This window comes from Cydia pomonella, chromosome 5 (genome assembly GCF_033807575.1).
Source record: "Cydia pomonella isolate Wapato2018A chromosome 5, ilCydPomo1, whole genome shotgun sequence".
NCBI lineage: Eukaryota > Metazoa > Arthropoda > Insecta > Lepidoptera > Tortricidae > Cydia > Cydia pomonella.
In genome coordinates this window covers 21,862,920-21,888,492 of record NC_084707.1, presented here as the reverse complement: position 1 = coordinate 21,888,492, position 25,573 = coordinate 21,862,920, and the positions used below count along the sequence as shown (strand labels likewise).

The 25,573-nt window shown below is 35.2% G+C and overlaps 1 protein-coding gene across 2 annotated transcripts in view; it reads left to right on the top strand.

Moving 5' to 3' along the window:
- Window positions 1-25,573, top strand: part of LOC133518096 (zinc finger protein chinmo) — a 111,905-nt gene that overhangs the window by 27,573 nt on the left and 58,759 nt on the right. The window contains exon 1 of one of the 2 annotated variants that reach the window (XM_061851674.1): window positions 20,132-21,277. The exons of the other annotated variant lie outside the window; for it this stretch is intronic. The gene's annotated coding sequence lies outside the window, so the exon portion shown is untranslated. Of the gene's footprint in view, window positions 1-20,131; window positions 21,278-25,573 lie in introns of those variants that run through there. 2 annotated transcript variants of the gene reach the window in all.

Here is a 25,573-nt window from a genome sequence, read left to right as displayed (position 1 = left end):
CTCTTTATATTGAGAGACTTAGTGACTAATCCAGGTTTCTGTCAAATAATTGGAACTAAAAGGACTAAGGTGATTAATTATAGGTACTAGAAAGGGTCAAACAAACTTGTTCGCCCGAATGAGCAGTTTTGAAGAGATGGTTTGAAGAGAAGGCGAATGGTGAAAGCAAATTAATCCTTTAAAATGTTTCTTAAGCTTTGTTTTACCAGGTTAAGGAGCGGAATTTGAATAGTATAGCAGCAGAAGTAGCTTATTCAAAACAATCTGCGCACGCTTTTTCTCCCTTAGCAGTAAATTTGTGTTCAGATCATTTTGAACGAATCGCCTGCTCAGTTACGGTAACTAACTAATGATAATGACTGTGGTCATAGTAGTAGTAAGTTCAAAGCTCTTTATTATACGCATTACAGGTTACAATACAAAACAGAACCTTAGGTACAAAGGATAATTTATTCCTATAAGGGATCACAAAACTGATCTTATTAAAAAAAAAAAAAATCGCAGTACGTATCGGTGCTGATGTAAAAATGCTATGAAAGGCTCAATTTATATACATCGCTTGAATGACTTCCGATTGTCACATACTACCTATGGCTATCCTGGGCTCAACTGAAATACAAAAAGAATAAACCTAATAATGTAACCTGCCTTAACATCGGCAAGTGCTCCTTGTGTCGATCACTTATTTTTGTAGTTTTTGTAGTAGCCGATATGGCTGACGATCGACGTTAGGGCAGGTTACCCTGTTATTATAGATTCAGCGAGTCATTCTTTTAAATGTTTTGAAACGTCTTGTATGTAAGATACAACGCAAATTTAATTGCACTAATAGTGTCATTATCTTATAGTAATTTATGTGACTGATGCATAATAAAAACCATTAAACTACGAGGGTGGGTTTCTGAAACGAACCGAAAGCGCGTTTTGAAAAAAACATCACACGAGAGTTTTGATGCCTAATTATGTACAGTTACATAAATTGCTTTATCAAGACATGTAATTATTATAAGCTCTTGATAATCTTGAGGCATTTAGTAATTTCGAATAAAATGGCATCTCGACTGATGCTAGTAATTGGCTCCAATCAAATACCTTTGTTTGTTCAATATTTGATTGCCAATATTAAATAGATATTGACGCTATTTTTACACAATAATAGCATTTTCAGGTAATATTTTTATTCTAACAATATTGTTATGCAGGCAGTTTTTAAACGCATCATAGAGGGTTTATGTGTGTAGATAAAATAACTTTTATGGACCCGATTAGCGATTGGAATTTATTTTGTAGCGAAGAAATAATATGATTCATTTCTTCTTACTGATAATATACAGACCGCATAGTATACTATAGTATGTTTATTTACGGCCCGATTCGAAGAATGAGATACGATAACGATAAATTCTCATTTAGATATCGTTTGTATGTCGTATAATTGACAGAAGCAGCTCGATTCGGGCAACCAATGCCATTTTGACGTTAGAAATATCGTAGATAGATCTTACTGGGATCACAGCGGAATCTAAATAAACGTCAATTTTGACATGTCGTTTAGCTATAGATCTTTTAAACATCTTTCTAAGATCTTAAACGTGTCTTAATCATTCTTCGAATCGGGCCGATAGTATATGTTGATAACTTTTTAGGCACCTATTTATAGGTAATACATCTGTGCTATACAATTTCGTGTCATCCACGATGACGCGCAGATTTGTCAAATTTAACCTTTACTGACATGTCAATACGAGTCAAGGCACGCGTCTTCGTGAATGACACGATCTATAACACATTTTTAATTTGGGAATAATCGAAATAAACGTCCATTTTGACATGTCATTTAGTTATCGATCTTTCCTAGATCTTAAACGTGTCTTAATCATTCTTCGAATCGGGCCGTATTTAGTCACCTGCAATAATTTACGGGCTGAATGTATAGGTCATATTGAGCAACTTTTACTATAGTGCCAGTCTCGAAATCGCGAAAAAAAATTACTCCCCCATAGAAAATGTCAAGGTCAGACAGGTAAAATCTATGAAACAGCCATTTTTTTCATGATTTCGAGGTTGGTCCGATGTTAAAAATTGCTCAATATTATATATTTAGCCTGTGAATTACTGCTGGTGACTAAATAAACATCCTGTATAAAGAGTAGGTACATCGTGCATGTATTGCCTGGTACCAAATATGTAGGTAAAATATTGCAATTTATTTTAGTACTTGACGAATTATTTGTATTCAACCGGCTTCCTTTTATGAGGATTATTTATGCTGAAACTTTACCTAAAGTTCAATAACCTGGAATTTGTATACAATTTAGTTGTATACAAATTCTAGTATGTTTTACGTAAGCAATGGACTTATCAAAGTCAAAGTCGAGTTAAGGAATGTTGTAAGTCGTAACTATTGTTTAGTATGAAATAACTTTTCTACTTTGTTCTAAATTTTACTTGATAAATAATAATAAAAGTTAATATAGAACAATTTTAATGGATTATATCGCGTATAAAGCGTATTACAATATATATATAGATATGTGTATAAACGCGTTGAGGATTTTCAGAATTTATTGTTACGTAAAATGTCGAAACCTTTACCCACTAAAAGTAGATAATAATGGTAAATAAAATGCTTTATTCTTCGCCGGTCCAAAAAACGGGTTCAGATAAAAAATATTTTTAGAGACTCGTCAATAAAAACACATGTTTTAGTTTACGCACTTGATACTAAACAAGAAAAGAAATAATAGAAGAGATTCAACTTCAAATTTTATTCGCTATAAATGCACGTAAATTTTTTTCCTCGCGTTATCCCGGCATTTTGCCACGGCTCATGGGAGCCTGGGGTCCGCTTGACAACTAATCCCAAGATTTGGCGTAGGCACTAGTTTTTGCGAAAGCGACTGCCATCTGACCTTCCAACCCAGAGGGTAAACTAGGCCTTGTTCGGATTAGTACGGTTTCCTCACGATGTTTTCCTTCACCGAAAAGCGACTGGTAAATATCAAATGATATTTCCTACATAAATTCCGAAAAACTCATTGGCACGAGTCGGGGTTCGAACCCGCGACCTCCGGATTGCAAGTCGCACGCTCTTACCGCTAGGCCACCAGCGCTTCTAAAAAAATGCACGTACATAATAGATGTTATTGTTATACGTATAATCGATATTGGTATCAGCGCAGCGCATTCAGCCAGAAGGCACGCAAATCAGAAAATATAAAACATATTTACATTGTCCAACCATATTTACAGATATACAAATAAATTAAAATTGAAATTAAAACATGTCGAAACAAAACTAAAACGAAAATACGGCTATCGTTATCTTCATCTAGTTATCTGTGGTAAATGTAAAAAGCTAGCAAGAAAAACATTATTGGGATACATTAAATGTCAAAAAAAATTATATGAAATTGTTAAACATGTCAAAGAATTGAAATTTGTATAAAAGTCATTTTCCTCTTTAGTTATTTAAATTATTGAAAATATTTTGACACAGTTTGTACTTTATTCAAATACTTTATTCATGTAGGCCTAGCAACAAGCACTTATGAATAGTAAGACAGTATTACATATAATTATCTTAATCTAATTATCAGAGCAATTTATTGATGTTGTAAATATTATTCCATATATAATACTAATGAATATAATTCATAGATCAAATTTAATACTAAAACTTTCACAAAATACAGTCATACAAAAAAAAATGTATAAAAAATACTAGTCTAGATTGTTTCTAGAATAAATTCTAAATGTCAAACAAATATAATAAAAACATTTGATGCATATTAAGTTATTAACCATAGCTATGCCCCTACGTTTGACTTTATTAGATTTTTTTATTATTGCTAAAATTAGGAACAAAAAACCGACTTCATACTCATTTTTAAATGCTCCTAACTCTTATAATTATTAAAAAAAATCGAAAAAAAAAACGTCGGGGCATATCTGTGGTTGATATACAACAAACTGTGTCAACATATATTCAATAATGTTAATCTCACGATAGGAAAATGAGGACTACATTTGTATGAAAAGGCGATTACCACTCCACTTTCGTTTTATTTTATTTTTATTCGAGAATGCGACAGGATAATAGGTTACATAGTTAGGTACATTTATATTATTGAGATGAACACTTTCTTAAACGCTCTCTAAAACATACTTAAAATAAACGGACTTTATATTTATATACAAGTTAACCAAGTGATGTAGACCATGCATAATATTGTTTTCGTAACTTAGTAAAATCTAGGTTCCATTCTTCAAGTCTAGGGTCTACGAGCCAGCGCTACGCCGCGCGTAGCACATCGTAACATTAAATCAATACTTAGCAAAATATTATAATTGCTTAACATTTTTCAAATGTTCGCTAAAGACATTTGATCCATTGAACTAAAAAGGCCTAAAATAGTTTTATTTTGTAATTACTTTTTTAGTTCAGTACCCCTAGTGTAAATTTGATCGACATCATAACGTGACGAACGCGTTTGCGTTAAGTCTCATTTTGTATAGGATTTTGAGTTTCCAAAACGTCCCGCTTGGCGCGCTCTTTCTAAATCCAATACAAAATGAGACTAAACGCAAACGCGTACGTCACGTTTCGAAATCGAATTTATTTACACTAGGGGTACTGATATTTAGTTAACTAGTCATTAAAATGTATCGCACAGTAAAACTATACGGTAGAATTACAACGTCTGTCTTATCAGTGTAAACCTGTCATTTTCGCTAACGTGTGCGTAAGTTACTTTCTATACATCTTGCTCGCATTAATATGCCAGTACGAGCGAGATGCATAGAAAGTAAGTTACGCTCACGCTAGCGATTATGTCGAATTCCAAGTCGTGGTAGCTGTTAGTTGGGTTATACATAAGGAGAACTTAATATCATAAAAAGTTTAGGCGTAGATAAAGTTACTATAATCCTAAGTATAATTAGTACAAAACAATTAAAGAAATAGTAAATCGACCATACATTAAATATCATATAAAATTTTACAAGTATAGGTATACCTACACGTAAATACGAAAAAGGAGTCCGTAATAACAATATTTAATATGCATGATATAATATAATTTAATCAATGTTGCTTGTGTGTCTAGAAACAAAGTTTTTACCATCCAAAAGTGTATGGCAAAAAAGTCGACACACCCAGTCGAATAGGTACCTACTTTAGCTGCATGAACGTACCTACAAAACTCGTTTCTATCGGCGTTGATTGGAAATATACACAATGAAACGTTCTAGCATCGTTTATACTCATTCTAACGATATCTTTATCTTATCTTTGAAATGTGCAGTTTAAAAACAAATGACTACGCATTTAAAATCGCTACGTCATATCTTCGGCGCCATTTCCCCCAACTACTTAATTAGAGAAGTTCGCAAGGGATTTAAATTCGACAGAGCGCATAAAATCGATAGAGGTTGCACATATACCTATAATAGTTTACCAGGTAGGCTCTATGCGGAACTCGAGAATTTTCCCTGTCATCTATGTGTGCATGCGCGGATGTGTGCGTTTGCTGTGCAACTAGCTCGGCCGAGGTCGCCCACATCGGCCACATCTGATCTGTGCAAATTTTGTTCGCTCAGGTCTTTGCCCGCGCCCAGGGTCGCACGGTCGTATCTCTCAATTTTTGCTTGTTAATTATAAAAATAATGCGTTATATAACGCTAGTTCCTTCCTACTCGCTCGCGCGTAGCTACACGTAAACCCGTCGCGCCGCCACCGGCGTTGCGGTGCACACATTGAAACAGACTAGAAAAATACATCCACGAATTTCGGCTATGCGTTGTTTGTGTGCGTGAATGACGTTATCGCACAATGCGATTACAGGGCCGCACTGGGTGCGGACTCACTCGCTGAAATACAAACTGCGTGCATTGAGTGTAAACAAAGAAATGCTTCAGTATTTTGTGATAAAAGTATGTTTATAACATTTTTAATAATAATAATACAGATTTCTAAACAGAAAGTTATCACTAAATAATCGTTTTGCGTGGATTTTGGCGATTGTTTTTGTTGAAGTGCATTATAAGATTGGGTGGTCGAATTCGTACCCGGTCTTACACGTGCCGCGATTTTGTCGTTGGCATGTTGGATGCGATCTTTGGCAGGCATTGTATGCATCGTGTTTGCGCAGCCCCCGCTCCCCGCGGCCCGCCAGCCGCCGCCCGCGTTCGATTTGAATTTAAACACATGCACGCATTTACGCAAAGGTTGGATGTCAATTGATTAGTTTTTAGATAATATGTTGGTTGGTTTGAATTGGCGGTCGTGTTATCTCTGTGATTTATTGTATTGCATGTCGTGATAATATTTTTAAACTGTTTTAATAGTTGTTGTAGTTCGAAACCTGTAATTATTGTAATTAAAATGCCAAATAAACATCAATTTTTACAAACAAGCTTACCTCACAATATATATGTATTTTTGGACATTCATGCTACATGTTTTATCGAATTTTCGGCCCGATTCGAAGAATGAAATACGATAACGATAAGTTCTGGTTTAGATAAGTTCTCATTTAGATATCGTTTGTATGTCGTATAATCGACAGAAGCAGCTCGATTCGGACAACCAATGTCACTTTGACGTTAGAAATATCGTAGACAGATCTTTTTGGGATCACAGTGGAATCGAAACAAACGTCAATTTTGACATGTCGTTTAGCTATCGATCTTTTAAAGATCTTAAACGTGTTTTAATCATTCTTCGAATCCGACCGTTTATATGAAATATTTTTTATTGAATTATCGCAATTAGGTGTTTAAAACGAATTTGGAACAGTTTCGGAAAAACAAGTTTATTTTCTTATCGCTGATAAGAGCACCGCGGTCTTCGTGCAACCAATATTGCAACACGTCAACAGCTACGGAATGCTACGGCGTAGAACCAAAATGCATTAAAAAGTACCTAATTTTGTGCATGACTCAATCGAAAACAATTGTTGCAATTAGATCGGCAAAATATTTGACGTAAAGCCTTTATGAGGAATTTTTTTTCGCAATTTGTGTATTTAGATTAACTTATCAATTGTTTCTAGCTCTGTAATATTTTCCAAATTATTAATTAGTACGATTATAAAGCTTTAAATTGTTTTAAAAACCAAAATAACAAAATTATGTCGGTTTGAAGAGAGTTTAGGAATTTCTGAAATTTCTCTTGTATCTATTTTACTAAAGTGAAGTGTGCTGGAGCAGATATGTTTAGCAATATGACTTGACTACATTTCTATTCAGATATACGTTATAAAATTAATTTGATAAAACCTATTTAATTGGTTTTTGCTTTAATTTGTAAAATCCTGCATACACCCGCGAAGGAATTCAAAGGTGTATGTGAAGTACCCAACCCGCATTGGGCCAGCGTGGGGACTATAGCCCAAGCCCTCTTACGCATGAGAGGAGGCCTGAGCCCAGTGTGCCCAGCAGTGAAACGTATATAGAGCTGAATTATTATTTATTATTATTATTGTAAAATGTACGGCCAGCTGGGTATCGACGCGAAAGACGATACTTTTTCATTCTAACGCCAACCTTTACCTACTTGCGGTTCCGCGTTTTAGCAATAGAATGTTTTTAAGCGTGATGCAAAACCGAAAAAATAACGCGCACTAATGACACGTAAACTGCGACGGGTATTGTTACTTTTGTACTATTGCCATCAAATAACAAATAGGGTAAGGTGCGCAAAAATATCTGAACATGCACAACGTTTTTATTTTACAAAGGATGTGTTCAGATATTTATTTGTAAGCATTTTTGCAGCTGCGATATATATATATCTGAGGGCATACCGCGAACACCGAAGTTCGCAAATTGTGGGCATCTTTCTCTTTTACTCCAATTAAAGTGACAGAGAACGATGCCCGAAATTTATGAACTTCGGTGATCGCGGTAAGTCCTCTGATAGGGATTTTTGGGGTTATTCTCAATTTTCAAATGCCCGTCAAGTCTAACAAACCCTTGGTAATCATTTGTCTTTATCTGTCATTTAGGCATTTGAGTTTCTTGGAAAGGGACAAAAAAATAACAACGGTTTGCTAAGTTTAATGATTAAGGGGGTTTGTCTCAATCAACAAGTGTCCGCGTTCGGTAAATTTGTTGTTTTAAGCAATTTGTGTCAGGTTAAGGGGTAACTGTTAGCGTTACGGGAAGTTATTTTTTTCGTCTTCAGAATTTTGGACGATGTTTTTTTTATTTGTTAACCTTTGGTGCGAAAACAGGGGTGTTGTAAGTTTGGTCGCTACGTGTCTGTCTGTGGCACCGTAGCACTTAAACGGGTGAAACGATTTGGATGCGGCTGTTTTTATTTAAAAGTAGGTTTCCTAGCGATGGTTCTTAAATATTACGTAGGACATACAGCTACGTGAGACATACAGACATAAATTTGCTTAATTAATGTAAGAACACACGAAAGAATTGGTACCTGACGTTACAGTCTCGTGGAATTACCCTTCATTGCTTTAGATTGGTTATTAATTTAATAAATTATAAATATTATATTATTATCGATGTCATCTTTTAAACTTTTAATACGTATAAAATCCATGAATATTTCACAGATTCAATTCTTCCGACGACGGTTTAAACATCCCGAAATCCCACCAATTTTATTCAATCGATTTTACATCTTCAGGCAAATAAAGCCGGTTTTTTATCATCTGTCATCATGCCTGTCACGTTCTAACAAATGGGTAAGTGTGAAAGTGACGCTTGAAATGACAAGTGATAAAAATGCGACCATGATACCGCCACAAACTAACATACATACAATAATACGTAATAATCTCCTCGGACCCAGGTACGTCCTTAAACTACGTCCATAAGAGAGCTATGGGCATTGTGAATGTCATCTCGCTTTGTGTGGTAGGGCACAGCCAGTGGATGTCATTCCAGATCTAGAGCAGAGCCCAACTGGGGAAGTACCTCCACCTTACAGAAAACAGCAGCCAAATAACACTAGACCCTACTCATAGTGTTGTGTTCCTGCCGGTGAGTAAGGTTGCCAGAGCTCAACGAGGGGGGGCGGGTTTAGGGTCGGCAACGCGCATGTAACTCCTCTGGAGTTGCAGGCGTACATAGGCTACGGAGACTGCTTACCATCAGGCGGGCCGTATGCTTGTTTGCCACCGACGTAGTATAAAAAAAAAAATCTAAAAAGCTTAAAATAATTTTAGCGATACAGTTTCCGCTGCGTCACCTGTTTCAGTGTAGTATTCGGCAGATTCCCACGGAATTCCTTCGGCGACAAAGTCCGCACTTGCAATGGTGTCCAGCAGCGGCCGTGGTACACGCACCACGAACGAGCTGAAGTGCACGTAATGGTGCGATCGGAGCTGGAACAGCCTCAGCTCGTGACGGGTCTCCTTACGAACATATTCCACCGCATCGTCTGCCGTTGCGGAAACATGCGCCGAATAAAACACATAAAGTAAACTTTTCTTGACTACTACGACAATGCCCTACATTACGCCCTAATGGGAACGCAAGTGTGTCTCCTTGTCCGTGCAATGCAAACATCTTGGTATTATGGTATATCACTTTCTATTAATTGCTAGTTTAATAATTTTAATAGTGCTGCAGCGGAAAAAGGTGTTCTTTGAGATAGGAGGGTACTTCGTGCAAATCTATTCTCTTCTGGTTTTCATCAGCAGTTTTCATAAAATGTCCCTTATCTGGATGTAAATGCTTGATTTGTTGATGAGAATACGAAAATTACTGTACATATATTATGTCTATAAAATTTGAAAAGTTCTCTCGATTCATCATAGATTCCATCATCAGAACTAGATTTTGAGAAAGATGGGACCAATCTGTAAGAATATACTATCAAGTTTTTTTTTTATCGGTGGAAAATTTTTAGAGTTCTGAGGTAGCCAACCATATAAAAAAAACATACAACCAAATTGAGAATCTCCCTTTGGAATTTTGAGGTAAAATAAAGATAGACATGCATCTGATCATCACATTCTAATATAATTACTACATAACTTATTTTTGCATATTTGACATTGTTTTTGTTTCTTGATTCTATTTTATTTTTATTTTATTATTGTTTTTCAATAAATTCTGACTTGACGATCCTTTTCAGGTGAACATTTCCATTTATTAATTGTTGCTATCTGGATTATGATGTTATTTTTTGTCATTATTAGAATTTATTTTTGACAATCACAATATAGATTCATATAAATTGACATGAATGTAATGTGTAATGCAATCGTATGTTGTGTAATAAATAAATCTAAATCTAAATCTAAATCTAATTTGTTTGTCATTTTGGATGAATAAGCAAACTGCCATGTATTTTATTTACGTATCTATAAAATTCGCTAAAATATACAAATATTTATAAGTTTGTTTTATTAAAGGAATATTTGAAAGGTTTAGCAGTTAATATTTATTTTTGTTCCTATTGTATAAAAAAAGTAAATTTGTTTCAATTAATGACAAAAATAATCGTATAGAAATTAACGGCCTATAAAACTGAAGCGCAATACGATAGGTAGGTACTACCTAAATTACTCATTGTTTTAAGGAAAATAACAGGATCACACATAATTGTAACCAATGTGTCACATGACCTAAATTGGTAGCCTTGAACATATCGACATCATGATAGGACAACTGGCCTGAGAACTGTTGTCAGTAAATTGCCCACTGTGGACCTTTTCAAGAAAGAAACTGATTCTTGAAGACCTCCTGTTGTTTACCTCTTCTTAATGTAAGAATAAGAATTTAAAAAGAAAAACCCTTATTAACATTTAATAGATATCCTTTACGACCGGTTTGGCCTAGTCGGTAGTGACCCTGCCTACGAAGCTGATGGTCCCGGGTTCAAATCCTGGTAAGGGCATTTATTCGTGTGATGAGCATGGATTTTTGTTCCTGAGTCATGGGTGTTTTCTATGTATTTAAGTATTTATAAATATTTATATATTATATATATCGTTGTCTAAGTACCCTCAACACAAGCCTTATTGAGTTTAATGTGGGACTTATAATATTTATTTATTTATTTTATCCTGCGACCCTACACTAGGCTATGCCTGTCACGTGACAGCCGGATTCAGTTTGAAAAAAAGTAGTTACATATGAAGCTAGTTACTCCGGTAACATACAGCCAAAGATAAGGTTAATTAAGAACTGGTTAACTTAAGTAAGAGAAAAGTATGTCTAATATGTAATCTAATAATGAAAGAATACACAAAAAAGTTTGTCAATGTGCTGTATTATTTGTATTGTTTCTGTATTGAAGTGTGAAATAAAGAGTATTTGTATTCTTGCCAAATTCTCAATCAGGAATATTCAGGAAGGAATAACCAACAACATAATATCTTTATTGTTCTATAAGTTTGAAACGCCCGGTACATTTACTAACGGATTTACCAGCTGTCCTTCAGGCACAATGTTTCATGATACAACCTTCAGAATCCCGGTAATCGCCCGAGAGGTCATGATTGACAGCATTTTTACCTAGCTCGTGGAACATTAGGCCCCAACTGAAAATTCCCTGTGTGAAAAACATTTTGTTCGCTGTAACTAATTCAAGTTTTAATAATATTTACTTTTCACGATATATACGATATTATAAAAGCATAATATTTATTTTTCGTCCAAAAACAATCGGATTCTGCTGCCTTAAATAACTTTTGGAATATTATACAATTCAATATAAATCTGTCAAATAGTAATTTTAAAATTGAGCGCCGGGAAGTACGCACCTTACGGCACATCTGAAAAATCGCGATCGGCCCACTTTGCTCTAGGGTTATTTCCGACGCGGATGTTTCGCAGATGCATTCTTTGTCGAGGATTCTTCACCCGTTCATCAGCCGCACTATTCATAGAGAAAATGTATTGGCCTGATTGCCAAGGAATGTTGATTGGTGATGACAACAGTCAAGGATTATCAAACTTAAAATTTATTCGGTTACCGCAATAGTTATTCATTCGGGATGTATTTTAAATTCATTACACACAATATAATCTGTTTGAATAGTTTTATTTCAAGATTATCAAACAGTGTTTACATATTGCAGATGGTGGAGTTGATTACGATCAATACGCTTCGAACTTACAATTTCGTAATTGTCGCCATTTTGACATCGCTCGCCAGAATCCCTAGTGTAAATTTATTCGATAGCGTGACGTGACGTACGCGTTCGCGTTAAGTCTGATTTTGTATGGGATTTAGAAACAGTGCGCCGAGCGGGACGTTTTGGTAACTCAAAATCCCGTACAAAATGAGACAACGCAAACGCGTACGTCACGTCACGTTATCGTATAAATTTACACTAGGGGTAGAGAGCATCGCGCTTGTACGAGTATGTACTTATTTATTGATATATCATTAACAATTTAAAATAATGGGATGGTATTAAAAATAAAGACGACATTTAAAGTCGAAAAAGTTGGTTCATTTTTAAATTGGCTTATTTAATGCAGCATTTAGAAATCTTTTTAAATTTTGTGACTTTGAGACAGTAAGCATATAATTACTTAGATTTGTGATCAGTTATAGTCGTAGTCTAGTTGTGTCAAAGAAATTAAAGTACCATAAATAAAGACTGGTATTTAGTATTCTAATCTACAAACTTTTAAATTATAATATGTCAAGTTTTAGTTAATTTATATTGCTGGCGCTACTTCTAGATAAGTTTAGTCAATTGACATACTTTTTCTGCATTGTGACCTTAATTTTTAATTACTAGTTAGATTTATGCGTGCGCTGCGTTACCGGAGGTCAACTTTTATGCTAACGATACTTTTGCGAGCCTACTTGCGAAATATACGCATAAAAATTTACATATAATACATAAACATAAAATGTAATGAACAAAAAATTAAACAATGTTTTTGCATTTGAAAGTGTGTCGTCGTTTGGTGATTTTAACCTAGGGCCAAAAATAATTTTATTTTGATACAAGACTGTTCGGTGAAGGAAAACATCGTGAGGAAACCGGACTAATAAAGGCTAGTTTACCCTCTGGGTTGGAAGGTCAGATGGGAGTTGCTTTCGTAAAAACTAGTGCCCAATTCTTGGGATTAGTGCTAAGCGGACCCCCGAAGAACATGATGACAAGACTATTCTGTTCGTACCAGATTTTTTAACCATAAAACATTTAGCATTGATTCTAATTTGAATCAGTATTGGTAGTAGATACGACCTGTCACTCATTAACACTAGTTCCTAAGTTCCTATTACCTACCTAAGAAACGACAATCGGGGGCCAGATAGATAGATAGAATACTCTTAATTGGCACACCTCAGTAACAAGATTCAAGAAAAGAAGCAATTGATTGATGGCAGAGGCAGACAACAGGCGGACTTATCGCTAAAGAGCGATCTAACTCAGATCACATTTAACTGGTCCACCCTGACCGCCCTCAACGGCAATTAAAGCACCTCCTTGGAGGCCGATTGGGATTAGCAAAATTATGTTAGTTTGATATTATGTTATGTTATCATTCGCCCGCACATCTTGCTTGAACTTGTAGGTATATTTCGGTGTAACCAAAATGCACTGCGTTTATACATATGAATGAAAAATCAATAATAGTTTTTTTTGGCATGGAAAACAGGGTCGACCGGACAGATTCGGTCCTATTACTCTTCACCCTGAGGTAAAACAATGTTAGCTAACTAACTTTTTGCTTAGCTTAATACAGAGTTATCCTCTCCGGAAGAAGGCGGTTATAAGAGTGGATGTTATTCGCACATCGCACATTGACAAACTCGATGTTTACAATTAAACTAAAATTAATACAATTCCTGATTATCAGATTGCCTCATCGTTTGGCAATTTTAAGGGATTTAACTGCAACCTGTTCATATTTGTGTTATTTAGCATTATATATGTAGAAGCTTGTAATTTGCATCTACTAGACATATGTATTTTAGGCAGTAAGCAATCCCGAATAAAATTACATAAAATAAATAAATAAAATAAGTACCAAGAATGCATTAAATCTATATGTATACAAAAACATTTAAGCTAGTTCCAATATTTACACAATACACTGCTTAATTACAACACGGCTACTTGTTGAATATAGTAGTAATTAAAGATGGTTTCCCATTTTACCTTGTGAACATATTCTATAAGTAAATACCGTAGTTATGAGGGATGATTGAAAAGTTCGCGGCCTGGAAAATAAATGTCTTTTTTTAATTGATTTTAACTCATTTTGAACTGTCATTATGCGAATTTACAATTGACATTCTTAAAAACAGAAAAAACGGCCGATCTAAAGTTTCGTAATTAAAAATGGTGTACCATTTTACCTTGTGAACAGATTCTATAAGTAAATAAACTATAGGTATGCATAAACAGTACATACAATAATACGTGTCATGGTTATTTTCAGGTTTTTGCTATTCTACAAATATAAATAACGGATTTACATATGTCGCAGAAAACACCAAAAGTTTCACGGAAATGACCATGTTCAATTAACGTTGGATTTCTAAGAAAAATGGGTGCTCCTATGAATATTTTTAAATATATTTGGTGCATAAAATAGTGACATGAAACCTATAAATATTAGTGCGTGGGTTGTGAGTAGTAGGGATTTGATCTGGCCCATTTTTTAGTTCTACTGCGGAGTCTATTTTTAATAACGATATTCGTATTTATAAACTAAAAAATGTAGGTACTGTACTGCACTAAAAATCGATGCAAGTGTCTTTATGCAAATACCTAGATTTATAGTTCGTGTCATCCACGATGACGCGCAGATTTGTCAAATCTAATCTTTAAAGACATGACAATACGACTCAAGGGACGCGTCTTCGTGAATGACACGATCTACATACTAGCTTTCTCATATCTCTCCCATCATAAGTTCTCTCATCATTATTTTTTTAAATGTGAGTTGTTGTGTTTGCTATATTCTGAACCGACAGGTATTTATTATCTAACTGACGTACTATTTATATTTCTACGTATTTTGGTAGCCGCCGTTTCTCAACCCTCCAATGGTGTGGCAGCTGACGTGCATGAGTGTTCGCGATACATCTCCCTACCGTTTTATGAGCTATCATATGAGATAAACTGTGTTGTCAACATTGAGGGCAACAAGTAGATATCAAATAATACTTCGTACATAAGTATCAAGACACTCATTGATACGAACTTGAATTCGTCTGCTTTAGAAACCTCACGTCTTATCATTTCGCTATCTGTATGCATCAGCTTAAGTAAGATGGTAAGACTAAGGGTCATACCTGCGCACGCCTAGAGAAATTATTTAACCATCGCTTTGACATCTAACTGATGTCATTTAGTTATCGTGCATATCGCTCATACTTGTCTGTACATGTATTGGCGCGGCTGAGACACACGCTAACTAATGAACATGATTCAAATATCATTCTGATGTCAGTGTACGTTAGATTGTCCTGATTGTCTAGACTAGATCGGCATAAATGTACCGCTTTGTCACTTTTTTACGCTTCTCCGACTTAGGGTCATCACTAACCTGCGCACGGCATAAAGTAGCAAAATTAAACATCGCATCGTGTGACCCAGATATCGGTCTATTTCGGAATAGAGAGCAGCTGCATTATTTTTTGGGCAGCCATAGTGACCCGGTTTTTGTGAGTGCGCGCCAGCCCTGATCCTTTGTCTATCTTTAGGTTAAAAAAGCTGTGCATACATGAAAATGTAGTTGCAATAAAACACGTACTCATGAATATACTACAATTTCCGCAACTTATGTAAACCAAAGAGCATTTGTGAAATTTCGTCACCTTGGTGTTTCATTGCTCTTGAATCTGTAAGGACATATAGTTATTGTCCTTTAGGGCCTATTTTACAATGTTTAGCTAATTAACAAATAAATTAACTGCCAGATAAAAACTTCCTGCAAAACTTGCACTTTGTCTACCAGTTAAGCTTATTTGAAGATTGTGAAACGCCAATGATGACTATTCGTCAGATAAGTGGCAATTAAGTAGTTTATTTGGACATTGTGAAAGAGGCTCTTTTATTATTTTAATTTACTTTTAATTAATTACTCTTGATTCACATACAACGTCTATGTGTCAAAATTGATTTCTAATGATAACTTAGGTGGTATACAGTGTGTATTTTTGATATAACCTCAAACTTAAACTAGACGTAGGATTTAGTGCTATAAAAGAATTCTGAAAGTTTTTTTTAGTTTAGTCTTCACTACCAGAGCATAATTAATTTTTGCATTTTTTTCAAGCGGCAATGTATTTCGTACATCATGATGACTTGTGACAGTTGTGACGTCGCGTCATTAATGAGACGTTTTGAGTTAAAACAAAGTAGTGATACATTGCTTGCTGAATTATTTTGTTTTGTTTATAAAACCTATGAAAGTGTGTTAATTACAGTCTAAACGAACTGCCCTTTGATTATGTGTTAGTATCAAAAATACACTCTGTATAGTAGTTGTGCGTTGATTTACAATTGTTACCCATCTAGCGGTCGCACATCGCACACATGACTGAAAAAACGTATAATGTGTAGTTTAAAAAAAAAATCTAAAAAATTATTTGTGTGTGTTTATGTGTATGTATGTTAGTGTAAATAAATAAGTGTGGCTCAAATCTTGGAAGCTAAATTTGTCCAACTTCCCGATTTCCAATTGAGTTGAAAATTTGCATACATTTGTAAGTAGGGTGACAATGCAATATTATGCTACCATCGAGCTTATTTGATGATGGAGACAGTAGGTGGCCACTGGGGACTCTGTGACTTCTCAGGGACTCTGTGATGAAAGAACGCAACCTATTTGTGTTTGGGGTTTTTAGAATTGTCTCGACGAGTATTAGTTGCCAGTGGAAAGAAAAGCACAGTCTGAGATAAAAGATTGTACCAGAAATGAAATAATTTTTCAATATTTACTTACGTCTATATGTTACGTTACGTTATACCAATTGTTGGAAGGTTAGATAGCAGTCGCTTTCGTAAAAACTAGAGCGTACGTCAATTCTTGGAATTAGTTGCCAAGCGGACCCCAGGCTCCCATTAGCCGTGGCAAAACGCCGGGACAACGCGAGAAAGATGATGATTTACTTACGTCAAATTTTCGTTGAATAAATGACTTGCAGGCTAACTCAAACTTTACATTTTGAGGTCAAAATGAATGCGTCTTGCTCGCGTTAATACAAGTAGACCGAAATGCATGCACGAGTTATAAGTAAATCATATCATTTAGATATCCTTTTGATGTAAACATGTACGTTCGAACCGACCTCCTAGGTATATTTAGATAATTTTAAATAGTAGGTAAATGTAAAGATATTTAATTTTTCATGTAGGCATTTTACAATGCGCTTATGAACGTCAAATAAAGCTACGCCGGCTCTAACCCTACACCTCTGACCCGAGAAGATTTGAATTCCTCCTAAATTGTAGGTATGGGACAGGCAAGAAACTCAGCGGGTCACATCTTTTTAAAACATTACATCTTAAGATAAGATAAGATATATCTCTATTGGTAGCGTACTGGTACAAGTCAAAATACAATTTTGTACAACAAACATACAAATCCCACATTACAGAATACTTATTTCGTACGAAATATTAGTAATGTCAGTTATCCTTAATAAAATAAAAATATTATATAGTCAGTGGCAATTCCATCATTTCGTTAAAAGTATAAAAGTTTTTTGTGAGTAGCCACGATTCCAATTTTGTTTTAAAAGATTGGTGAGATGTTGCATCTCTTATATTTTCTGGGAGGCGGTTGTATATCGCGGTTGTATATCTTATGACTAACATGCATTAAATAAATGAAATATACAATTTAAATTATGGAATGAAAAAAAAACATAAAATAACATAGAGTAGGTACTTTCTTATAAAAATTTGTTGCCCTAGTTAAGTAAAATAATCTGCTACTACAGAATTTTCACGGTCTTCATTTTGTCTAACTACTTAAAAAAACACGTTTCATCACAAAAATCAGGCCATTTATTGAAAAATATCAGAACCGTTAATAGGCTAGGGGCATTCCTTCAACAGTCTGATTTGGTATTTAAAGTATTTATTAAATATTTAAATTATGCTGAGTTATTTAAAAACCCGAGTTGTTAGGTGCTAAAACGCCTAGGTGGCTTTAAAAACGTAGTCAATCGAAATGACTCCTCGAGCTGGTTTTACGAGAAGTCTACAAATTAAATTTGTTACATGACATCAAGCCTAAGGATTTAGGCATTCAGTTTTATCTAAATGTCAGGGCCAATGATTTGCCAAATGAAGGATATTCGAATGTCACAACTAGTTTTGTGCGTATTTTAATGTAACCTAATTGCTTTTCAGATAAAGATTAGGTATTGTGTATCTTGAGAATTTTAGGAACTTACTCACAATACAGTAATAAGATTTACTCAGTAAATGCTATCGAAGTGGCGTATGATTATTTATAAAAAAATTAAATAAATAAATAAGTATTATGGGACATTCTTACATAAATCGAACTAGTCTCACAATAAGCTCAATAAGGCTTGTGTTATAGGTAGTAGATGACGATATTATCGTATATAATAGATAGATATAGATAAAAAATTTAATGGCACATACATAACTCTGGAACATTATTCGTAAAAACACACACCCGAGAAATGCACCCGGGACCTAAAGCTTCATAGGCAGGGTATTAATTTATTTAGTTGAACATCATTGCACAATACGTGAAAGTACAAATTTATTTGTTTATTTAATCTTTATTGCACAATACACGAAGGTACAAATGGCAAGCCTTTAATTTAATTTAGGAGCGTCATTCAAAGGTGACAAATTGATATCAAGCAGGGATTTATTTATTGTTTTTTTTATTGATTCTGTAAAGTCTAAGACAATTTTGTGCTTCAAATTTGACAGCTACATCAGATGGAGCTGTATGGCTCCGTAAATTACAAGGTAACTTTGACTATCAAAAGTTAACTTTAGACAATTCAGTGGTCATAAAACATGGCGCAGACTGCCTTTCTGTATAAATGGTTATTACGTTTGGTATCATTTTCTTGTGTTGAAGTGTTATGTCCACTTTATGTATTTGTAATGTATTGTTGGATCATTTTACATTCTCTATTCAAAACATTACATTACATTTTGTCTATTTAATTTCATTTAGTCTCGTTCTCTATCATTAAATGGACCAGTTTTTTGATGTAGTAGATTTCCTTATTTTTTCGGATAAAAAAAAGGTATATAGATAGAGTTGTCTATTGTGCTTATATTGCAAAGCGCTATTTTACCGTATGTTCTACTAAATCTTTTACTGAGTTACGAAAACGTATGGTATTTTCGTAACACGTTTCGTTATTTACGATACAAGTGCGGAAAGTAGAAATTCCGCAACGAGTGGTGATAAATTAAACCACGACCAAAGACACTCCCTTTGAATTTAATTCGACACGAGTTGCGAATTACCTATTCGCACGTGTATTATACAGCGTTTTACATTACATATGGCCCTTTAAATTTTCGACATAGGCACGGAAAGTGCTCATTCCCACACTAGTGCGGGAAAGTAGCACCATACCTATGTACTGTAAAATAATAATATTTACCATCGGAATGAAATCATATTTGAACATATCTGGTTTTTCGTATCTGATTGTAGTATTAATAGGTTATGATCTAGTGTTAGAAGTGACATTTCTGCAACCAGAAACGTCACTACTGACACTGACAGATCATATCCATGACAAATCCGGATCAAATTCATAACCTTTTATTATGATCAGAATTCGCTTCCTGAAATCTGTTAAAGTCCGTCTATGCTACATAATACACATAAACACTATGCACTGACAGGAACAGAATAAAGCTAGAGGGTGTCCAATATAAACGTTAGGTTTTCATAGAAATTTCACGTTTATGATGACATTGCCCCACTTTGGGTCGGCTCTATTGACAGTCGCAAATTTGCAAAGACATGCACTTGGCGATTGAAATATTATTACTAAGTATAGTACCGGCCCAGAGAATTTTGTGCCATGCGTTGTTGTTTTGACAACAAACTATAGAAGAAGAGCGTGAATCTCGTGACCTAAACGTGTAAGCGCCATGTATTTTGCGGCGGTTACGACGTTTTGGTCGCGTGGTACAAGATTGCGATTGCGAAAATTTCATTGTTTGGTATGGCTTCTCTATAGTAGTAATAACTTAATGCACTCGGCTGACTTCCACTCCTCCTACTTCGGTTTATAAAAGCTAGAAGTATCGTCGTCAAAGTAAACAAAAGGGCTTGATTCACGTGGAAGCACTTGTAGGAATTACGGTAAAAATGTTTCTTCAATTCCTATAGGATTCGAAAATAGCTCAAATATTAATATCAAACCCTTTCAGTACTTACATTGTAATTTTATTAAGTCATAACACTCGAGGGATATGAAAACGAGAATTTGTAAAATGTAATTTTTATGCTCTTATTGCTCTATACTACATTTATTTTTTTAAATTTACGTAGTCCTCCCCACCGTTAAGAGATATTTCCAGGAAATTGCGAACGCCTTTAGTTCGACCGAAAATTGTCAGAATTCAATAAAGAGAAATTTGCGGCAATATTTATATCTCCTCAGTCCCCGCATATTTCATTTCTCCTCGCCACTCCGTCCACGGGGCTATAAAACCACCAAAGATTTAAGGACAGTAATCCACCGAAACGTTAATAAAAAACGAGTAAAACTTTTAGCCAATCGCGTGATTTATATTTTTCAGTGACTTCTATTATTATAATAAAACAAGGGTGACAGCTAGTAACTTCAGTTACCAAAAGAACGTGAGTGGTTAGGATCACCGTCTAGTTTAAAATAGACTAAAAAACAAAAACAGCAACAGCGACTGATTACACAGTATTGTCTCCGCTCCGATGCCCCTCCGATACAGGTGGATAATTGATTGGACAAACAAAGACTTTGGGAATTTATAAAACCGTTACGCAATGCATTTTTTAGGGTCGAGGGGGGCAGTCAGCGCTTTTCAGAAATTACGGCGGGCGGTGGGGCGAACGGTGTGGCGGGATATGACGTTCGATTTAAAGGGTAGGTGCGTAGGGGGTGGCCCCCGGGCGGGCTGCAGGGCGGCTGTTGACGGGTGCTCGGCGCGTGCGCGCTGCGGACGCCGCCCGATTTCCGCACGAGCGTTGACAGTTTGCCCGGACTTACTTCCTCGATACCGCGCGTCCGCGGCGTCGCAGCTTCAGGCCGAGTTCTGCCCACCTGGCCTTCGGCCCAGACTCGCTCGCTTGCCCGCCGATGGCGGAGTGACAACTCAACGTGAGTACCGCATATTTCTGTGTTTGCGGTTTCGGTGCGGCGCTACTACTGTCACGGCATCCGGCGTGTTATCGCCGTTTTACAGTTTGCAGTATATGAGCGGATACGTGCATTTCCTTTGTCCGCTGATTTCTATTCATGGCCATTTGGTACAATAAGGTTTGATTTTTTGATAATTTTTATTACTTAAATGCATGGTTTTAATATAAAATTAAACAAACGCTTCTAACTTAACACCCGCGTTAAATCAGTTAGTAACTTATGCTTGTCGTGTTCTTTTTGTAATACAAAATATAAATATAATAACTACTACTATATACTATTGAATTCAAGGTAATAAATAAAATATAGTTATTACCTGTGTTTCGTAACACCGGAAAACATAGTACGCGCTAGTATTTATGTTGTGAACCGGAAATATTGTGGTCATTATGAACGCGTAATCTAATAGGTAATCCTATTAAATTAAGTTAATTTTAAACACCCGTAGTCTAAATCCGTCATTGTTATCTTAGAAGGAGTGTATTATGTACATTATTTTTCCCATCATTTTGTTTATAAATGTGCTAAAATGGAAAACCTGCATGTAGGAATATTAGAGTAAAAATCTTTAATAGAATAACGTAGAAGTAACCAGAGCTTTTCCTAACAAACAAGGAGTCTAAAGTATTTAACCAACGTGTCTGGTATTATATGAAAATGTCTCATAAAGTAATAAAAAAAGTTCTGTAAAAACAGCACGAAGTCGATGTATATTTTAGCCGTTACTCTGTACGAGTATTTTTTTAATCTTATAAGCCTATTAAGGAAGTGAATTCATTGTTCATATACGCAACGTATTTCAAGTAATAACATAGTTAATATGCCAGGTGCCACTGTCGGGTACCTATTTATCAAGTCAGATGCAAGAGTTTGACATTGAACGCTTGTATGTACGCATGCGCTAATATTTGTCCAGATGTGGAAGTGCTAGTAGCGCTGCCTGTATTCCTAACGATTACTGAACGTGAACGAGCATTGACTGTACACAAACCAGTATAAGATGTCCGTAACAACTGTGCGTTATCAAAGATCATTCGAATACTGGCTGGTTTGAGTTGGATGCTTGACAGGCAATCGGAATAACTGCCATGAAATGCCTTCGTGAAAAAATTGTCAACGAACCGACCGTTTGAATTTCGAACGCACTTTTCATTGTTTTACTTTTCCAGTTTTATATGATTTTCAGTAGTCGTACTAGTTTATGTACTTATTCAAGTTGTATATTGCTGAAATTCTTGTAATGTACTTACATAATGTTTCAATCATAACAAGGAATGATGTTTGTAATAATCAATAATATCTGAATAATGAATATCATAATTTTGTGAAATTTCAGTTTTTGCCATATAATGTTAAAGCATGTAATGTGTGTCTGAACTATTTGCATCGAAAGTTGGACATTTGTTTCTATGCCGAATGGAATACATATAAAAATAGTTTAAAACAAAATGCTGTCAAAAGTTAAGCCTCGTATCCCGATGTGAACCTTAAGCCCCGGCAGTAAGGTCTATATTTCATAAAATTACTAGTCTTCCGTTTCGGAGCAGACTTTTACGCATAGACTCTATGACCAAAGTACTCGGCAACGCTTTCAGTAGGGCTAAGATGGTCGGCTCTTTATCATTTGTCACCATGCCTGTCACATTCTAACAAGTATGTAAGCAAAAAAGTGACGGGCATAGTGACAAGTGATAAAAATGGAACCATGCTGCCACCGCAGTTCAGGTTATATTGTCGCGTTATGTCGTTAGCTGGCGCCACTTCATTGCCAGTCCTTCAATAATATTATCTTTATTTTATGTCATCTTCAGTAAATAGCTTAGAAAATGGAAAAATCGACGTCATCGATGATAAATAAATAAAATAAAAATGATTCATTTCAGAGTTAAAAATAAAAATTCCGCCGTTTAATTCAGATCATTGATCCACGTGTTACGTTATTAGTACAAACTTAAAATCTATGTTAATTACTAAAGAAAATAAAAATAAAAGAACAAATTATTTGGGAGATGTGTGGCCATTATAAGACGACGAGCGTAGGTTGCCTCACCGGTTAATAAAGCAACACTAGTTGCTTCGAACATCATTAAGGGAAAATATCGTTTACAGTACATATGGTGCTACTTTACCGCACTAGTGCGAAAATTAGGATATTACGTTACTATGTCGAAAATTTAAAGGGCCATATGTACTGTAAAACATTGTACGATAAATGTGCGAAGAGGTAATTCGCAACTCGTGTCGATTTAAAACACTCCCTTCGGTCGTGTTTTAATTTATCGCCACTCGTTACGAATTTCCTATTTTTCGCACTTGTATCGTAATGTACTATTTCTTTTTAGTAATGGTAAACAATCCTGCTGTGGATAGATAATACCCATTTCTTTTTGTGTTTTGCTTTCTACCATTAAACAAAATCATTTTTTATGAAAGGGAACTCAAATATAAAATGAATATCTATTGTCGAAATGTGGAAAAGGTGGCTTATTGCAGTAGGAAAGGAAAATAAGTTGTTCGTATTCTATGAGCATCGTTATTGCGCTTCTGGGCTCATTCTAATCGCATACAGAGGCGAATACTTATCAAACCAGTATAAACGTTCTCTCCGATATCAAATAGTTATTATGGCTCTCGATTTTTCGGTTACACTGGTGCGTTCGAATCGCCAGAGCGATCGCGAATCGATGAGAAATGAGAATACAACGGCGTAGTCACCCCTGAGAACGGTATGGAGGAAAGGAGAAATCGGACTATGTAACACCTAAATAGCTTTCGGTACGAATGCAATGGAATAAGATGAATATTGATGGCGATTTATGATATGTGAACAATATGCGTAGCTATAGATGATGTAAGAAAAACAATAACATGATACAAGTAGTCTTTCTGACTTTGACTTAAGGTTTAATTTCGACTGATCTGTGTATGTTTTGTTACTACTGAGAAGTATTTAGGGAAACATTTTGTAATTGCTGTATTAAAATGGTTTGGTAGTTTATCAAAATTGTCTCAGGAAGAAAGGAATAAGGGGAAAAATTGGGAAAGATCACGATTACTTAACATTTAATCTCATGACGAAAGTTTTGGAACGAGGAAAAATACGCTTTTTATACTACAGTTTCAGTGACAAAGTCCCTTGTTTAGGAAATTTACAGCATTTTTACCTAAAGCAAACATAGATCCGCACTCGTGGCGCATTCGCTAGATCTGGGCCGGATTGCATAATAAAATACAAGCTATTTCCACTAACCGGTAAAACTATTAACTTAGTGTCAAATTGTACTGAAATTTGAATTGGCCTTTATTCTTTAGTCAAGATGACGTTTTATTCGAAATTTAGTGTCAGTTGCAAACAATTTTGACAAATTGCGCATGTTACTTGAAATCGAACGATATGGCAGACGGCCCAGACTCTAGTTTTTCTCTAAATAAATAAAAACAACGGATGCGTGACAAGTTAGAATTACCGCCATTTTGACGTTTTGTTCGTTTGTAAGTATAAAATCACTTGGTTTTGTTGAAGCATGATATTGATGTAGATAAAGCAGTGTATGTAACTGCAAATAATTAGGCATTAAAATACTCGTGTGATCCTTTTACGAAACTCATTTCATTCGTTTCATAAACCCACACTCGTTTTTGCCTTTCATTATGTATCAGTTACATAAACTACTATTAACTAACAGGTAGCTTTAAAGGAATATATTTTATTTATGTTGTTAATTACCTAGTTATATTATATATGCAACTGCTGCGTAGTACATGCTACTTACGGATTTACCCATGCGTATGGGATATTTGCGGTTTCGCATATTTGGTACAAACTTCATATTAATCATCATCGGGGAAATATGCGGTTTATCTTTTATTTAAATATAAACATGCAGTTTTTATGCTTTGTAAGTGATAAGCGTAAAATTGATGTCATTTATACATGATAATATTGGAGAAAAGTTTTGAGGAAACATATGCCACATTTTGGTCAATGTTTGAACTGAATTAGAGATTAAATGCATAATGTGTATTTGGGTAGAAAGCGATCTGGAGCAATACATAAAGGCAATCTTCTGACCGATGTGCTACCCAGCGAGACGTGGAAAGTGATCACTATAATATTATGACGATGAACTTGTCAATTGTTTTATCAGTAAACTTATGAAACAATTTAGAGTCAGACCAAGTTGGCAGCTATTTGATAGCCCAGACGATGCAGGTATCAAGTAAACGTCATATTATTTATTTATTTATTTATTT